This window comes from Arvicola amphibius, chromosome 1 (genome assembly GCF_903992535.2).
Source record: "Arvicola amphibius chromosome 1, mArvAmp1.2, whole genome shotgun sequence".
Lineage (NCBI taxonomy): Eukaryota > Metazoa > Chordata > Mammalia > Rodentia > Cricetidae > Arvicola > Arvicola amphibius.
Genome location: NC_052047.1, coordinates 30,112,884 through 30,121,424, shown reverse-complemented (window position 1 = coordinate 30,121,424; position 8,541 = coordinate 30,112,884). Strand labels below are relative to the sequence as shown.

At 43.1% G+C, this 8,541-nt stretch overlaps 1 pseudogene; it reads left to right on the top strand.

The window, feature by feature from the left end:
* Positions 1-5,088: 5,088 nt before the first annotated feature.
* LOC119807686 lies at positions 5,089-6,435 on the top strand (annotated as a pseudogene).
* Positions 6,436-8,541: the final 2,106 nt, after the last annotated feature.

Below are 8,541 nucleotides of genomic sequence, written 5' to 3'. Positions count from 1 at the left end.
TCCATATATGGTAGCTTTGGTTGAGAATCAGAACTGTCTCTCACAGGCCCAATTACTTGAACACTTGGCGATGCTGTTTGGGAAGGCCGTGCAGCCTAGTTGGAGGAAGTCTGTCACTGGGAGCAGGCTTTGAGAGCTCACAGCCTCATCCCACTTCCAGTTTGTCCTTTCTGTTTCACATTTGGAGTTAAAGATGTGACGCTTCAGTTTCCCGCTACAGCTACTGGTTACTAAGCCTCCTGACACTCTGAGGACTCTCGCTCTGGAATCATAAACCAAACAGTCTTCCATAAGGTGCTTTTGGTCACGGTATTAGTCAGGGTTCTCTAGAGGAAAAGAACTGATATAATCCACACACACACACACACACACACACACACACATATCAAAAGGGGATTTATTAAAGTGGCTTACAGGTTATGGTCTGCTAATCCAACAATGGCTATCGGCTAACAGAAAGGCCAAGAATCAAGTAGCTTCCAGTACATGAAACTTGATGTCTCATCTGGTTTTCATTCTATGTTGAGATTCCAAAGGAGGTTCTAATGCCAGTTAAGGAATGCCTCAGCAGCAGGAGAGATGAACTTGCCCTCAGGAGGAGCACAGGCTAGCAAATTTCCCTCTTTCTGTCCTTTTAGGTGGGTTGCCATCATAAGGTTTGGCCCAGATTTAGGGTGGGTCTTCGACTTCAAATGATCCAATCAATACTAATCCTTCACAGGTATATCCAGCTGCTTGGGTTTTCCTTGAGTCCAGATGTGCTCAGGTTGACTAGCAAGATTAGCCATCAGTCAGTGTTTCAAAACAGCAACGGAAAAGTAACTAATGCATCATGCACTAAAATTGTTTATCAACAGCATGAGAATGGTTGGAGGTTCATGAATCATGGTATGCACACGGAAGTCAGGGAACAACTCTTCAGGAATCTCTTTCTGCCTGGCTTTGAGGCAGGGTCTCTCTTGTTTGTGTTGCTAAGCTGCATAGTCCTGGCCAGCTGGCCCACAAGCTTAGGGGATTCTTCTGTCTCCGCCTTGCATTTTGCTCTAGCAGTGTGGGGATCACAGATCACACTTTTTTTTTTTTTTTTTTGGTTTTTCGAGACAGGGTTTCTCTGTAGCTTTGGAGCCTATCCTGGAGCTAGCTCTTGTAGACCAGGCTGGTCTCGAACTCACAGAGATCCGCCTGCCTCTGCCTCCTGAGTGCTGGGATTAAAGGCGTGCGCCACCGCCGCCCGGCCAGATCACACTTTTTATGTGGGTTCAGGGATTTAACTCAGGTCATCAGGCTTACATGACAAGCACTTCACACACGGAGCCCTCTTTCTGGTTCCCATGCATTCTATCTGGTACCACATCTGGTATCAACGGTAGAGGGGCTTCTCAATGTGAAATGCTAAGGCCCCTAGAGATCTTGAACATTATTGCTGAATTCATCATCACAGTCATCCCTTGATATCTGTATAGGACCTTGGCTCCAGGCTATCTTCCTGGACCAAAACCCATGGGAGCTCAAAGAGCCTTATTTATATAACAGCGTAGCATTTGTACAGAACCAGTGCACATCCTCCTGTATACTTAAATATCTCTAGATTATTTGTAATGCTGGATAAGATGTAAAATTTATACAAACATTTGTTATACTGTATTATATAGGGGAGGATGGTAACAAAAGGTCTATACATGTTTAGGGCCTTTAAAAAATTTATTTCCACCCATGTTGTGTCCACAGATAAGGAATCTTCCAGGATTGTTTCTTGTTTTTACTTTTCACTTGAAGGAAGGAAGGAAGGGAGGGAGGGAGGGAGGGAGAGAGGGAGAGCGGAATGAAGGAGAGAAGGAAGGAAGGAAGGAAGGAAGGAGGAAGAGAAGGAGGGAAGGAAGGAAGGAAGGAAGGAAGGAAGGAAGGGAAGGAAGGAAGGAAGGAAGGAAGGAAGGAGGAAGAGAAGGAGGGAGGGAAGGAAGGAAGGAAGGAAGGAAGGAAGAGAAGGAGGGAAGGAAGGAAGGAAGGAAGGAAGAGAAGGAGGGAAGGAAGGAAGGAAGGAAGGAAGGAAGAGAAGGAGGGAAGGAAGGAAGGAAGGAAGGAAGGAAGGAGGAAGAGAAGGAAGGAAGGAAGGAAGGAAGAGAAGGAGGGAAGGAAGGAAGAAAGGAAGGAAGGAAGGAAGGAAGGAGGAAAAGAAGGAAGGAAGGAAGGAAGGAAGGAAGGAGGAAGAGAACGAAGGAAGGAAGGAAGGAGGAAGAGAAGGAGGGAAGGAAGGAAGGAAGGAAGGAAGAGAAGGAGGGAAGGAAGGAAGGAAGGAAGAGGAGGGAAGGAAGGAAGGAAGGAAGGAAGGAAGGAGGAAGAGAAGGAAGGAAGGAAGGAAGGAAGAGAAGGAGGGAAGGAAGGAGGAAGAGAAGGAGGGAAGGAAGGAAGAAAGGAAGGAAGGAAGGAAGGAGGAAGAGAAGGAAGGAAGGAAGGAGGAAGAGAAGGAGGGAAGGAAGGAAGGAAGGAAGGAGGAAGAGAACGAAGGAAGGAAGGAAGGAGGAAGAGAAGGAGGGAAGGTTGACAAGATGGCTCGGCAGGTAAAGGTACTTGAGAATAGAATTAGATTCCTCCTCCATATAAAACAAAAGTAACAAAGAAAAGTCAAGACATTGCTACCAAAATAAGAAAGAAACGGGGCTGGCAAATGGAATAGCATGAATGTTTGCTATGGCATGGTAGATCATCTTGGGGTATGTGATAGCTTTTTTTTTTTAAATTTGGGATTGGTATATTTTATGCTTATGCTATATATGAGCTTCTTTAATTTTAACATTTTTAGTGTTCAACCAGTTCTTAATTTGAGAAATGACCTCTCACAACATCATTTCATTATTTCCAGTTTTGCATGCTTTCTCATAAATCTCGCAGTGCCTCTTATGAAAATAAATATGCTATCACTTATGGGTTGAACTGAACCCTCCAAAGGCCTCAGCATATGACCTTATTTGGACATGATGTTTTTACAGAGGTAATCAAACTAAAATTAAATCATTAGGGTATGTTCTAATCTAATAAACCTGACGTCCTCATTAAAGAAAAAAAGAATTGGACAAGAGATGGATAGACAAAGAACAGCTCAAGACCGCTCCAGGCCTACAGGGGGAAATGTGGAAACATACCTTTGATAGTCTTTCCTTCTCAGTAGCAGGCCACTCAGGCTTGCTACTGCATGGAGCCTAGATGAGAGTTACTATTGCCACTTTTCTAAGCCAATAAAATCCCTACCTACATTCTACATACTTCTCCTTATACCACAGAGAAATTTAGCCCTGATCCTCATCCAAGAAGCTTCTTTTTGCAGCAGATAGAGACCGTGACAGACCCACATAACTGGTCCAAATGCAGAGAACAACTTGACTGGGGGGTACCTAGCCCCAACTGATAACACCTAAGGTTTGGGGAGCATCTTGGAAGAGGAGGCTGAAACATTCTAAGAGCCAGAGGAACTCTGTTGTGAGATTGCATTTTCTGTATAGGACAGGGAAGCTGCACCCATGAAATCTCAACAGTATGGGTCCTAACAAGACCTGAATACCACCACCAGTCGACATGAAAATGAAAGTAGGATATTTTGGGACCATAAGAAAAAAATGTTTTAAGAGGGACTGAGCAACTCTTTTCAAGGCTTTTCCCTGGATAAATAATACACACATGGAGAACTGAGCAAGGGACTTAGCAGAGACTTTTCCGAGGGGAAAAGCAGGTTTGGTGTAGGCCCAGAAGAACTGGGAGAATGCAAAGGATGCTTTGAGTGAATTTTAACATAGAAAAAGCTAATAAGTAAAACTAGAGGAGTCCAAAAAGATTGGGGGGTTTCTAGTAAGAGGACTGGGGAGATGGAACAGTGGCTAATAGCACTTGTTGCTCTTGCAGAGGACCCAGGTTCAGTTCCCAGCACCACAAGGGCTCACACCCTTCTGTGACCCTGGTTCCAGAGATCCAACACCCTCATCTAATCTCCAGATGGTACCAGGGCATGCATGTGGTACACATAGATATATGTAGGTAAAACACATAAATCTTTTTTTGAAGTGTATAAATATGGCTCATGTATAAGGTGATGGGAATTTTCCAACAGTGAAAAGGGATAAGAAACCAGGGACGGAGTGGGTAGAACTTGAGTAACTTGGAGAAGCTGGGATCTACTCCTCACTTGTAGGAAAGCTACACACATAACAGGAAAAAAGACAATAAGCAGCTCAGGTAAATAGGTAGATGTTGTGACAGAGACAACAACTTTTGACTATGTCTGACAGAGACTGTTCAATTACATGCTAGGAATTTTCATTTAACTGAACAGTGTTTAATTGTCAAACACACATGCTATGATTGGTATAAACACAATGGGAAAGTCCCTTTGCTGGCAAAAACCAAGTAAATAAATATTTGTGGTTTGGTAAGTGTTATCATGAAGGCACACGAAAAAGCTGTGGAAGCTAAATCTGAGCAAAATGGAACTTTCCGAGTGTAAAAGCATACAGCCAGAACTAGTGTCCTTGAGTCAGTGCTCTCGGTCATTAGCTTTTAAATTCTATGCAATCAGATGACAGCAATGTGAGAAGCCCCATTGCTCTCTGAGACAGAGAAGTAAATGCTATATTTGGCCTTTGGTCAGCTTGAGGTTTATATAGAGAAACTTGCCTGTGGGTATTAATATTTTAGATCTCTGGTCCCAGGTTCTGCAAGTCACATCTCTGTAAGCAGGCAACAAACTTGCTTCCAGACAGATCTTGGCTCTTGAACTTTTACAAATCCTTTTTGTGTAAATTTTATGCCTTCCCTTCTTTCTTTTCTCCTTTTTTTTTTTTTTTTTTTTTTTGGTTTTTTGAGACAGGGTTTCCCTGTAGTTTCTAGAGCCTGTCTGGATCTAGCTCTTGTAGACCAGGCTGGCCTCGAACTCAGAGATCTGCCTGCCTCTGCCTCCCGAGTGCTGGGATTAAAAGCGTGCGTCACCACCGCCCGGCTTCTCCTATTTTTTAAGTTTAATTTTTTTTATCATATCTGCATGAATGTTTTCCTGCATTTGTGTATTTGTGCTCGCGTGCCTAGAATTAGAGTTAGACAATTATGAGCCAGGTGTGGTTACAGACAATTGTGGGTACTGGGAATTGAACCTGGGTCCTCTTTTGGTGTAGGAGGGTCTTCTTTCTATGTATTGCTTTCATTGGTCAAATAAAGAAACTGCCTTGGCTTTTTGATAGGGCAGAATTAGATAGGTTGGAGTAGACCAAACAGAATGCTGGGAGAAGGAAAGAAAGCAGAGTCAGGCAGATGCCATGGCTCTTCTCTCTAAAACGGACACTGGTTAGACTCATGCTGGTAAACCATAGTCAAATGGCAATACAGATTATTAGAAATGAGTTGAATCAATATGTGAGAGTTAGCCAATAAGAGGCTAGATATAATGGGCCAGGCAGTGTTTAAATGAATACAGTTTGTGTGTTGTTATTTTGGAGTATAAACTAGCCGGGAATCCGGCAGTGGGAACACAGCCCGCAGCTCCTTTTACAATACTCTTTAAAGGCAGCAAGTGTTCTTAAACACTGAGCCATCTCTTCAGCTCTCTTTTCTTCTGAGACAGGGTCCCATGCTATCTGAAGCCAGGCTCCAACTTGCTGTTTTGGCAAGGGAGGCCTTGAACTTGTGGTGTCCTGCATCTACTTCACAAGTACTGGGATTGGAAGCCTCTGCCACCATGTATGGCTGGAGACAGACCTTCACACTTGCTTAATAAGCACTGGGTTCTGGCTCCAGGCCCCTGAGATTTTTTTTCTTAGGAAAAATTAGCTCAATGTTATAGCACTTTCCTAGGATGCATAATACCCTGGGTTGAATTTGTACAAACAAAAAACAAAAATGAAGTTCAAATTTTTAAGACAGGTGTGATGGTATATGCCTATAAACTCAGCAGTTGAGAGGTGAAAGGAGGAGAATTAGGAGTTCGAGGCTAGCCTTGGCTACAGTGAGTTCTATGCCAGCCTGAGCTATATGAGATTCTGTCTCAAAAATCTAAACTGTGCTTCTTTCCGACATCTTTCCATGCAGTCACCGTGGTGTGCATGAATGTCCTGGCTGATGCTTTTAAGGGCATCAACAATGCTGAGAAGAGAGGCAAACGCCCGGTCCTCATCAGGCCCTGCTCCAAAGCCACCGTTCAGTTCTTAACAGACGATGAAGCACAGTTACACTGGTGAATCTGAAATCACTGACAGCCACAGAGCTGGGAGATCGTCATGAACCTCACAGGCAGGTTGAACAAGTGTGGAGTACAAACAATCTGTTCCCATCCCGTCAGTGTGGTGTATTTCTTTCCTCTAAAGCTTTATTGTACTGACAACCTCAGCTGCATCATGGACCATGAAGAAGCAAGACAAAAAACACACAGGAGGGAAAATCCTGGGATTCTTTTTCTAGAGATGTAAACATAAATAAAAAGCCTTCATGGGACAGTGAAATAAAATCAAAACAGCAACAATAATGAAACAAAAATGAGGAACTTGTGAATGACGACTTGAATATTTACAGTGGGCTTGAATTTTAAACATTGTTATAGTTTGTGAATACATGCATCTCCCTAATCTTTCAGAAACACAAAGATCCAGTCTCTCACACCTTAGAGTTATGACATGAACCATTCACTTGGTGGTTCTAGTCTCAGTTTCTCCCCGTGAACTGAGATGGACCCAGCTTCAGCTTCATGCAGCTGCACTCTGGTTATCCTGTTCATTTCACAGCTTCCGGGAGGTTCTATATGTGACGTCAGAGAAGACACAGCAGATGTGCTTGGTGGCTCCAGAAATCTAAAGTGGGACAGATGGTTCCCTGGCTGATTGACAGCAGAGGGAGCACTGCAGCCAGGGGCACCTCCTGGGGAGGATTTTTTTCTTTCTTCCCTCTCCCTGCTTTTGCCTGAAAGTCACTGTCACACAGGAAGAGTGAGAGATGGCTATTCAGGAGAGCTTTCTTCTCAATTATGCATTAGCATGGAAACAGTTCTCTGAGATACAAACTCGCTTCCATGTGGAAGAGATTCTCTTTCCCTAACACTTGACAAAGAGTTGACCCTTCGCAGTTATAACTAAGTGGACAAATTCATGTTTAACCACAACACCCCACATGCTGAAGATAAAGTAAAAACAAGGAAATATCAACAAACAGTATTGATAAAAACTGAAATACTTTTAACATTAGATGACTTACATTGCCCTTTTAAAGTGGCTTCTTTTTAAAACATGTGTGTGTGTAGTGTTCGTGCTCATGTGCACTAGAGTTCACAGTATGCACACTCCTACACAGACACATCCATATGTGGGTCTAGGTGATTCTACATCCCAAACAGGCTGTTTCTCAAGTTTTCTGACTGATAGTATTCATAATGGCATCTGATTTCTCCATTGCTCTTTTCAACAGAAATGCTGAATGCAATAACCATCTAATATTTAAAATGGCAATGTGCCAACATTTACAAATTCAAGTCTTTCTTCTTATTAGCAAGCATGAGTATCATGAAAATCCAAAGAAATTATGAATCCATATAAACTTTATATTTCAGGAATGGCAAAATAATAATGGAGCTGTACGTCGCCTTGTTAGAGTGACCCTAACCCCCCCCCCCCCCCCCCGGCTACACAGCCGGGTGTGGAATCGATGTGAAGACTGAAGGCTTAGGTTCTTTAGAACATTCCTTGCAGCTGCAGCAGCCGCTCCATGAAGCCCCCTCTTGCTTCCACAAAGCAGTTCTCTGGGGTCAGTTCACGTAACCAGGACAGCTAGAATGTGGCATATTTTTCTAGTTGCCTCATAAGCTCCTTTCAATATGGGCAGCAATATACTCTTTGACTGAATTTCTGCAACTGAGAACGAAAATAAACTGAATCTCCCCCAACATCACCTGGAGAGTATAACATGCAGGAGACATGCGTTAGGTGTTTGTTTCCTTCTGGCAACCCTTAGAAGTCCCCCCAAAAGTTGCTGGGATGCCGACACAGGTGTTCCGCCCAAAGGCGGGGTGAGAGCACAGAAGCTTGTGGAGAAATAGGACACACCCCTGGGAGCCCCCATTACTTTCTCTTTCCCCCTTCCTCCATTCTTTCAACCCTTCTCTTTGTTGTTTACATTGTTAATAGGAACCAAATCTGTACAGAATTATAAAACAATCAACTCAACCTCACCTCTTTCTTGCATTCTCCCTCAGCTACCATTTTCTGTCTGCTTTCTCCAAGCAGTTGAAGTTCTGGAAAGAGCAAACTATACTTTTCCACACATCAAACCCCAACCATTCTTTTCCAGGTCCAGTTTAATCTGGATTTTTTTTGCCCCACCCCCTATAATTTACAATTTTGAATGAATGATACTTGTAAAAGTTATCAATAACCTTATTGATACAGTTAATGTGTGATTCCCAGTCATCATCAGCATTTACTATCTTTGACTGCATATCTCCTTTTTGGAATATTCTTCCTTCTGGCTTCTATAAACACTGCATTTTTTTTTGACAATGAAAATCTCCAAGGCTCATAA